We start from the raw sequence: 8,119 nt of genomic DNA, 5'->3' as shown, positions 1-8,119 counted from the left end.
GTTTATAGTCCTTGGTTTTAGTCCTAGGTCCATGATCCACCTTGAGTTGGTTTTTGTGTATGGAGATCATGTTGTTGTGTACCATCGCGTTGGAACCAACCGAAGGCTGACCCTCCTGTGGATTTTCAAAGGCAGTTAATCGCCCAGGAGGAGATTGCCCAACCTTCTCCCGCGGAGCAGCTGGTGGCCTCAAACTGCATGCCTTTGGGATTGCGGTACACCTTCTTGTCACTAGGCCACCATGACTCCTAAAATATAATCTAATCAACACAACAACAAAATCTTATCTCCAAACAAGATTATACCCAGAGCTCCTTAATACAGTTAAAGTTTTCCAACTTAAAATTTCTCATTTATTATCTTTGTATTATAAATTTTTGTGGAGAATGTTCTAATTTACTTCAATTGTGTTCATAATTTCTTATGGGAACTTTTTCAAAAATTTTTTTAATTATGTGGGTACCATCAAACCAGATCTGACAGGTACTGGAGGAGATTGTCCCTCCTTTTTCCAGCAGAGCATCTGGTGGATTCGAACTTAATACCTCTGGGATTGCAGTTTATGGAAACATTTTTATGGTAGCTTTTTAGAAGTCTTTTTTTTCTGAAATTTGTAATTTCTCTGTCCTTTCAGCATTGCCATCTATGCAGAGTCTTACTTCATTCAGTTTGAACCTCCCCTGGCCCTTGGTATGACAGCTATAATTTTAATAAAACCTTGATATCTTGGTTATTTTAAGACATTAGATATTATTTAAACGTCTGAGAGAGACACAAAAAGAAAAACAAGAAACAACATGCTGTCAAGAGACAAAATAATCAATAAAACTAGACTCGAGTATTACTCAAAGATGAAACTATGAAGTGGAATTTTTGGATAATTTGACTATTACGCTAAAAGGAGTGTAAAAGGAAACAATACACAATAGATGGATAATTTCAGCAGAAGTTGAAAATTAGAAGAAAAATGGGAATGCTAGAATGAAAAAAGTAGCAGTGTATATATAAAATTATCTTTAATACTATCATCAGTAAAATAGGTACCATCAAGAAAGCAGGTCAAAGTAAATGACCCAGTCGAAAGAGGAAGCACAAAGAGAGGGGGAGAGGGACTCAGAGCAACCAAGACCAATGAAACAATATTAAATATTTGAACATATACGTAATTAGAATATCAAAAAGAGAATAGAAATAGTGGTGTGGAAGGATTATTAGAGGGTAAAATGACGAAGAATGTTTGTTTTTTTAAATTCGAAAATATGTGTAACTGAATTTCCATGAAGCTCAAAGAATACTAAACAGGATAAATATAATACACACTCACACAGGGAGACATACACACAAACCCTCTAAAAATATAATTAAAACTGAAAACAAAGATAAAGATAAAAGTTTTAAGATAAAAGAAGACACACTGGAAGATTTACATGGCAGTAAACAAGACAGAATAGCATTGTCAAAAGTATAAACAAAGAGAGCAATGGGACAGAATGGAGAATCCAGAAATATACCCACACATGCCTGGCCAAATCATTGTTTATGAAAGTACAAAGTCAGAAAAGTGCAACAAATGAATGAATGGAAATCCAAAATCTCTGTAAATGTTCATTAGAATTATTAAAATAAAATAAAAAACAATAAAAAAACCCCAATGAAAAACCCAAAGCAACCCAAGGAAAGAAAAAGTAACAAACCATCTGCCATCAAGACAATTCTGATTCATGGTAATTCTATGTAGAGCAGAGATGAATTATTCTCCACAGAGTTTTCTTGTGCTAGTTCTTTCTTTCAAGGTGTATCCGGGTAGGTTCCAACTGTCCATCTTTTGTACCATAGCAGTGTTCAGACAATAGGAAAATACAAACCACAATGTGACATCCCAAATACCTACTAGCATGGAAACCTTATTATAGTGGAAAAGCGAAACAAGTAAAACTCTCTTGCATTATCACTGGGAGTGTTTGATTGGTACAATCAGTTTGTCAAATTGTGGTTGGAATCTGTTAAACATATACTTACTCATCAGTCCTGCTCCTTGACACATGATAACAAAAATACATGCTTATGTTCACTAAAAGACAAGTTCAAGAGTGATCATCTGCACAAATGGAGACTTGTACACCAATGTTCATAGCAGTGTTATTCACCATCTCAAGAACATGAAAACAGCCCAGATAATCAACCACAAATTAATGGATTGAGAAATTATGATATATTCACACAATGGAATACTACACAGCATGCAAGAGCAATGATTTTGTAAAGTATTACCTAGCTTGAGAGGAACTAGAGAGCATTATGCTGAGAGAACTAACTCAGTCCCACATGGACAAATATTGTATGGAACCGTTATTGATCCAAGGGTGGGGAGAGGGTCAAAGTAGAGGGATGGGGATGTGCTGGGGGAGGGAGAGATTAATCTTGGGGTTGTACAATTTGATGAGTCAGGGAGGTGAGGGAAATTTGAAGGATCTGGTCTGGAAAATATTGTATTTGAATTTTGTAAAGAAACTAGAATAATTATAATAAAGAATGATCATTTGTCACACAAAAAAAAGAAAGTACAAAGTCAATTATATGGAGAATCAATAAATGATGCTGAAACAATTGGACCAATTATATATGTATAAATAAGTAAATAGATATTGACCTGTACATTATTTCTTAACTAGCCATTGTGTAACAATTGTTAAACATTTGGCTTCTAACCAAAAGATTGGTAATTTGAACTCCCTAGAAGCTCCATAAGGAGCTATGGTGACTGAGTGGTAAGGAGTTGCACTGCCAACCCAAAGGCATCAGTTCAAACCCACCAGATACTCCAGAGGAGAAAAAAAGGGCATTCTCCTCTCATGTGATTTACTGTCTCTGAAAATCCACCAGATCACCTGTGAATGGGTTCTGACACCACGATAACTTAACAACAGCAACAGTAACTCCATAGGGAGCTCTGGTGGTCTAGCCCATAGAGAGCTGCACTGCTAACCCAGAGGACATGCCTCTCTTATGGTTCAAATCCACCAGTGGCAGGAAAAATATGAGGAATAACCTCCCATGAAATTTATAGCCCTGGAAATCTGCTCAACAGCAATGAGTTTCAGGTATTGGATTTTTTAGTAACTCTTTGGGGGGAGGGAACCCTCTGGAAATCTTCTTTCTTATAGTTTATAGCCAAAAAAGTGCTATTATATGTGTTACTATGAGTTAAAAATCAACAACCCATGACAATACCTTGCATCAAATAGAAAACTCAAAGATTACAGAACTAAATGTGAAGCCTAAAATAATAATTTTTAAGCAAATAACATAAAAGAAAAATGTTAATGTTCTTATGTTAGTCAAATATTTTTTAGATGTGATACTGAAAGCATAATCTAGAAAAATGAATAAAAGAATACATTGCCCTCATCCACATTAAAAACATAGTTAAGAAAATGGAAAGATGTGACACTTACTGAGAGTTAATTTTTCTAAAACATGTATTTAATAAATTACTTTATCATAAATATACAGAGTTCTCAAAAGTTAATAAAACAAAGCAACCTGATAGAAAAATGAGTAAAAGATTTTAACAAGTCACCAGAAAAGATATATGGATGGTAAATATAGGCATAAAAGCATGCATAATATCATTAATCACTGTTGTTATTGTTGTTGTTAGGTGCCACTGAATCAAGTATGACTCATAGTGGCCCTATGAACAACAGACCTGGACAGACGAGTACAAATTGAAATCACAATGAGGTGGAATTATATACCTATTCAACAGTTGCTGTTCAACTCATTGCTGTCAAGTTGAAACTGACTCAAAGCTGTCCCACCAGTGGATTTCCAAGGCTGTAAAGTCATACAGGTGCAGATTGCCCATCTTTCTCTTTCAGAGTTAATGGTGGATTTGAACTACCAGTGAGACCCAGCTTTTTGGTTCGTAGTGCAACTCCCTATGAACACCACCACCAAATGGCTTACCAAAAATGGCAAACAGGTATAAACAAGTACTGGGGAGAATGTGAAAGAATCAGAATGCCATGCCTTGTTGGCGGGACTGCAAAAGAGAAACTTTGGAAAAACACTATGGAAATATTTCTAAAAGTAAGCATTAACTTGGCACTGTTGTTACGTTATGTCATGTTGGTTCCAACGCATCACAACCTTATGTACAATAGAAGGAAACTTTCCTGAATCCTGTGCCCTCCTCAGTCTCTGCTGTGCTTAAACCCTTTGTTTCAGTGGCTCTGTCAGTCATCTTGTGGTCTTCCTCTCCTTTGCTGACCCTCCACTTTTCTAAGCATGAAGCCTTTTCCAAGGACTAGCTCCTCCTGATAGCATACCCAAAGTATGCAAGACAATGTCTCAGCAAACTTCCTCCTAAGGAGCACTTGAGTTTCACTTCTACCTCTCTTCTGTCAGTTTGTCATCGTATGGTGACTTGTGTGTTTCTATGATTCTGGAAGCTGTGCCACTGATATCTCGAATACCAGCAGGGTCACTCATGGTGGACAAGTTTCAGTGGAGTTTCCAGATTTCAGTAGCTCTTCCAGACTAAGACAGACTAGGAAACAAGAGACCATTCACTTCTGAAAGAAAAGTCCCTGACACCTAGCATTTCCATTTCAAGGTATATCCAAGAAAAATGAAAACTTATGTTCACATAAAAACATATACGATAAAAATCCTATATGAAATGTTTATAAGAGTTTTATTTGTAATAACTAAAAGCTAGAAGCCATCCAGATTTCACCCATTTGATGAATGGTTAAGTACATTGCTTTGTTCACAATAGCAAGAAGTTGGAAACAATCTAAATGCTCATAAAAAAAAATGAATGGATAGAGAAGCTGTGGTATATTCACACAATGGAATACTGTGCTGCACTGAAAAACAAGGAACTCATGCAATATTATTTGAAATGGGTGACCCTGGAGGACATTATGCTGAGTGAAATATCTCAGCACAAAAGGACAAATACTCCATAGTGCCACTGTTGTAAAATAGGACTGACATCAGGGTTGGGGAGAGGATGAGAAAGATGGGATAAATAATGTATACTGCATTGAAACAGATGAGGATGAAAACTGTTTAAAAGGGATATGTGATTAGGTATTATTGTCATGACAGGAGTCCAGAATGAAGGCTACATAGTGGAGAGGACTTGGGGGGAGGGATTGTATAACAATCAAAGAATTCTTCTTTTACTTTTCAAAGAGAAGTGTGTGCTGGGGGGAGGGGTGGGCAGGGAGAAAAGTGCAACAATGAATGAATGGAAATGCAAAGTCTGTAAATTTTCATTAAAATTAATAATTAAAAAAATGAAGGGGAAAAAAAAGTGTTTTTCACCCAGACAGTAGCTCCAGTAAAATGTATTCTGCCACTTTTCCCAGTAGGAAAATGAGGTAGTAAAAGAGATAATGCTTTAAATAACAGTTTTGAAAGAGATGTTATTGTTATTGTCGTCGAGTCAAGTATGACTTATAGAAACCTTATAAATAAAGGATCTGAACCTTGTTCTATAACTATCATCATTTGTCTAATGTTCACAGTCTCCAAAGACATATTATTTAGGAAGTGGATGCCAATTCGGCTTCCAACCCTATCTAAATCTGGGAGCTCTACCAAACACTATCCACCATGGGTAACCATTATGACATTTTACAAACCAGGGGCACAGCGTTCAGTATCACAGCAACCCCCAGTTATCTCAGTACTGCAAATTGACCAGTGCTATACCACATAGAAGAAAATTTTTCCCAAACAAAATTAACACTCTGGCCCAACCGACTGTTAATACAAACCAGCAGATCCTGATTGAATTAAACAAGAGGCTTCCAGCCCACAGCTGATTGTTAGCTAAATCTAATAAATCTAGGCAACAAATCATCCCACACACGATTGTGAAGGAAATAAAAAGCAACCAGTTTAAGCCCGATTTTCAGTAAAACAAGAGAACCTACCTTCCAGAATTCAACTGCTTCACACAAACTATTGCAAGAGCTACAGTCGTATTTTCCAAACATATGTGATCCCTTAAATACAATGTTACATGAATTTAAAAGTTAATAATAGTAGGAGTGGCATCCACTTCCTAAGCAACATGCCTCTGGAAACTGTGAACTTTGATAAATGTTGATTGATAGTTAGTAGAGGGGCTTCAGGCCTTTTGTTCATAGGGTTACCATGAGTCGTGCTTGACTTGAAGGCAATCAACAACAACAACAACAACATTTATGTAGGGAACTAAGAAAATACCCAATTATCTTAATTTATTCATTAAAAGATTTAGACAAAACAACTATGAGATATCATCTCACCCCAGTAAGAATAGCAAAATTCAACAGAGCAGCAAACATCAAATGCTGGCGAGGTTGTGGAGAAACTGGAACTCTTATTCACTGTTGGTGGGAGTGTAAAATAGTGCAACCACTATGGAAGGCAGTATAGTGCTTTCTCAGAAAGCTGGAATTAGAAATAGCATTTGACCCAGAAATTCCACTACTGGTAATATACCCTAAAGAACCCAGAATTGCCACCCAAGCAGATATATGCACACCCATGTTTATTGCTGCTTTGTTCACAGTAGCAAAGCAATGAAACAACCCAAGTGTCCATCAACAAATGGATAGAGAAGCTCTGGTATAGTCACACAATGGAATATTATGCAGAACTGAAATACAAAGAACTCATGAACTATTAAACAAAATGGGTGACCTTGGAGGACATGATGCTGAGTAAAGTATCTGTCACAAAAGGACAAATATTGCATAATGCCACTGTTATAAAACAGGACTGACATGGGAGTTAGGGGAACTAAGAAAAGAGGGGATAAATAATGTGCATGGCATTGAAACAGACAAGGGAGAGAACTGTATAAAAGGAATATATGATTAGGTACTATTTGCATGACAAGAGTCCAGAATAAGAGCTGCATAGTAAAGTGGTCTGGGGGAGAGGGGACTGTGTAACAATGAAAGACCTTTTTTCCAAAGAAAAAAGTGAACTGCGGGTGGGGAGGACAGAGTGGAAAATGTGCAACAATGAAGGAATGGAAATCCAAGTTCTTTATAAACTTTCCTTAAAATCTCAATTAAAAACATTTAGAGCTATCACGGACAATGGCTTATCACTGTGAGGTTTCAAATCTCCCAAATTTTATGAAAATTTTACTAAATCCCTTTAAAATAGTACCAGTGTTAAAGCTTGTCAGTTGCTATTTTTCTTCATCTTGGAAATATAAATCTCACCTCTGCAGGAACTTAAAGTTTAAACCAAAGTATACTGAGTGGGCAAGCAATAATAATGGTGATCATATGGATTCAGAACTGCCTGGGTACAAAGTATGGGTTGATCTTCAGGAGGAAGAAAGCAAAGTCCAGAGTGGTCACAGCAAAAGCTGTACAACCAAGTTTGTGACGGGACTTCACTCTCAAAGGTTACCTCTCAGCACCCCTACCTTCTAAGGACTAGATGTATCCTCCAAAATTGTTTTTAAATTTATTTAGTTAAGTAATAAAGAGTGCTTTCCGTATATATCATTCCCTTTCCTCCCTCTCGCTGTCATGAAGTCCATTCCAGTTCATGGCAACCTTCTGTTGTGTTTCTCCAACTATAAATCTTAGTGTGTGGAAGCTACGTGTCTCGTCTTTCTCCTGTGGAGCAGCTGGTAGTTTTGAATTGATAACCTTTGGGTTAACAGTCCACTTAACCTACTATACTGAGTTCCTGGATTATTTCCCCAAAACCCATTTCAATTCTTTAGACTCATCTTTTTCAATGCCTTCACGACAGACTTAATTACCTTTTGAATGAACTTGTGAATCTGGCTTCTTAGAACTCAATAGTGAAGTATTTTATGAGGCAAATATCTACCTGCTTTTAAAATTTACTTTTTTTTTTTTTTTGTGAGAAAAATTTATATTTAGAATTAGCCCGCTGGACTCAGTTTAGATGATCCCAGTTTTGTTGGCAACATTCAAAGCATCATAGGAGCAAGTCGAACATAGGCCTTCTTCTCTCCATCAGGCCTAATCAAAGTGTTGACCTTAGCCACATCAATGTCATAGAGCTTTTTTACAGTTTGTTTAATTTGGTGCTTGTTGGCCTTGACATCCACAATGAACACAAG

At 36.8% G+C, this 8,119-nt stretch overlaps 1 protein-coding gene across 1 annotated transcript in view; it reads left to right on the top strand.

Moving 5' to 3' along the window:
- The window catches only part of LOC102848376 (IQ domain-containing protein H-like), a 48,029-nt gene that overhangs the window by 12,916 nt on the left and 26,994 nt on the right, over positions 1–8,119 (top strand). The gene's annotated exons all lie outside the window — the stretch shown is intronic.

Source organism: Elephantulus edwardii, unplaced genomic scaffold (genome assembly GCF_000299155.1).
Source record: "Elephantulus edwardii isolate Elephantulus edwardi_28Jun2011 unplaced genomic scaffold, EleEdw1.0 scaffold00050, whole genome shotgun sequence".
Classification (NCBI taxonomy): domain Eukaryota; kingdom Metazoa; phylum Chordata; class Mammalia; order Macroscelidea; family Macroscelididae; genus Elephantulus; species Elephantulus edwardii.
This window is presented reverse-complemented; position numbering and strand designations above follow the sequence as displayed.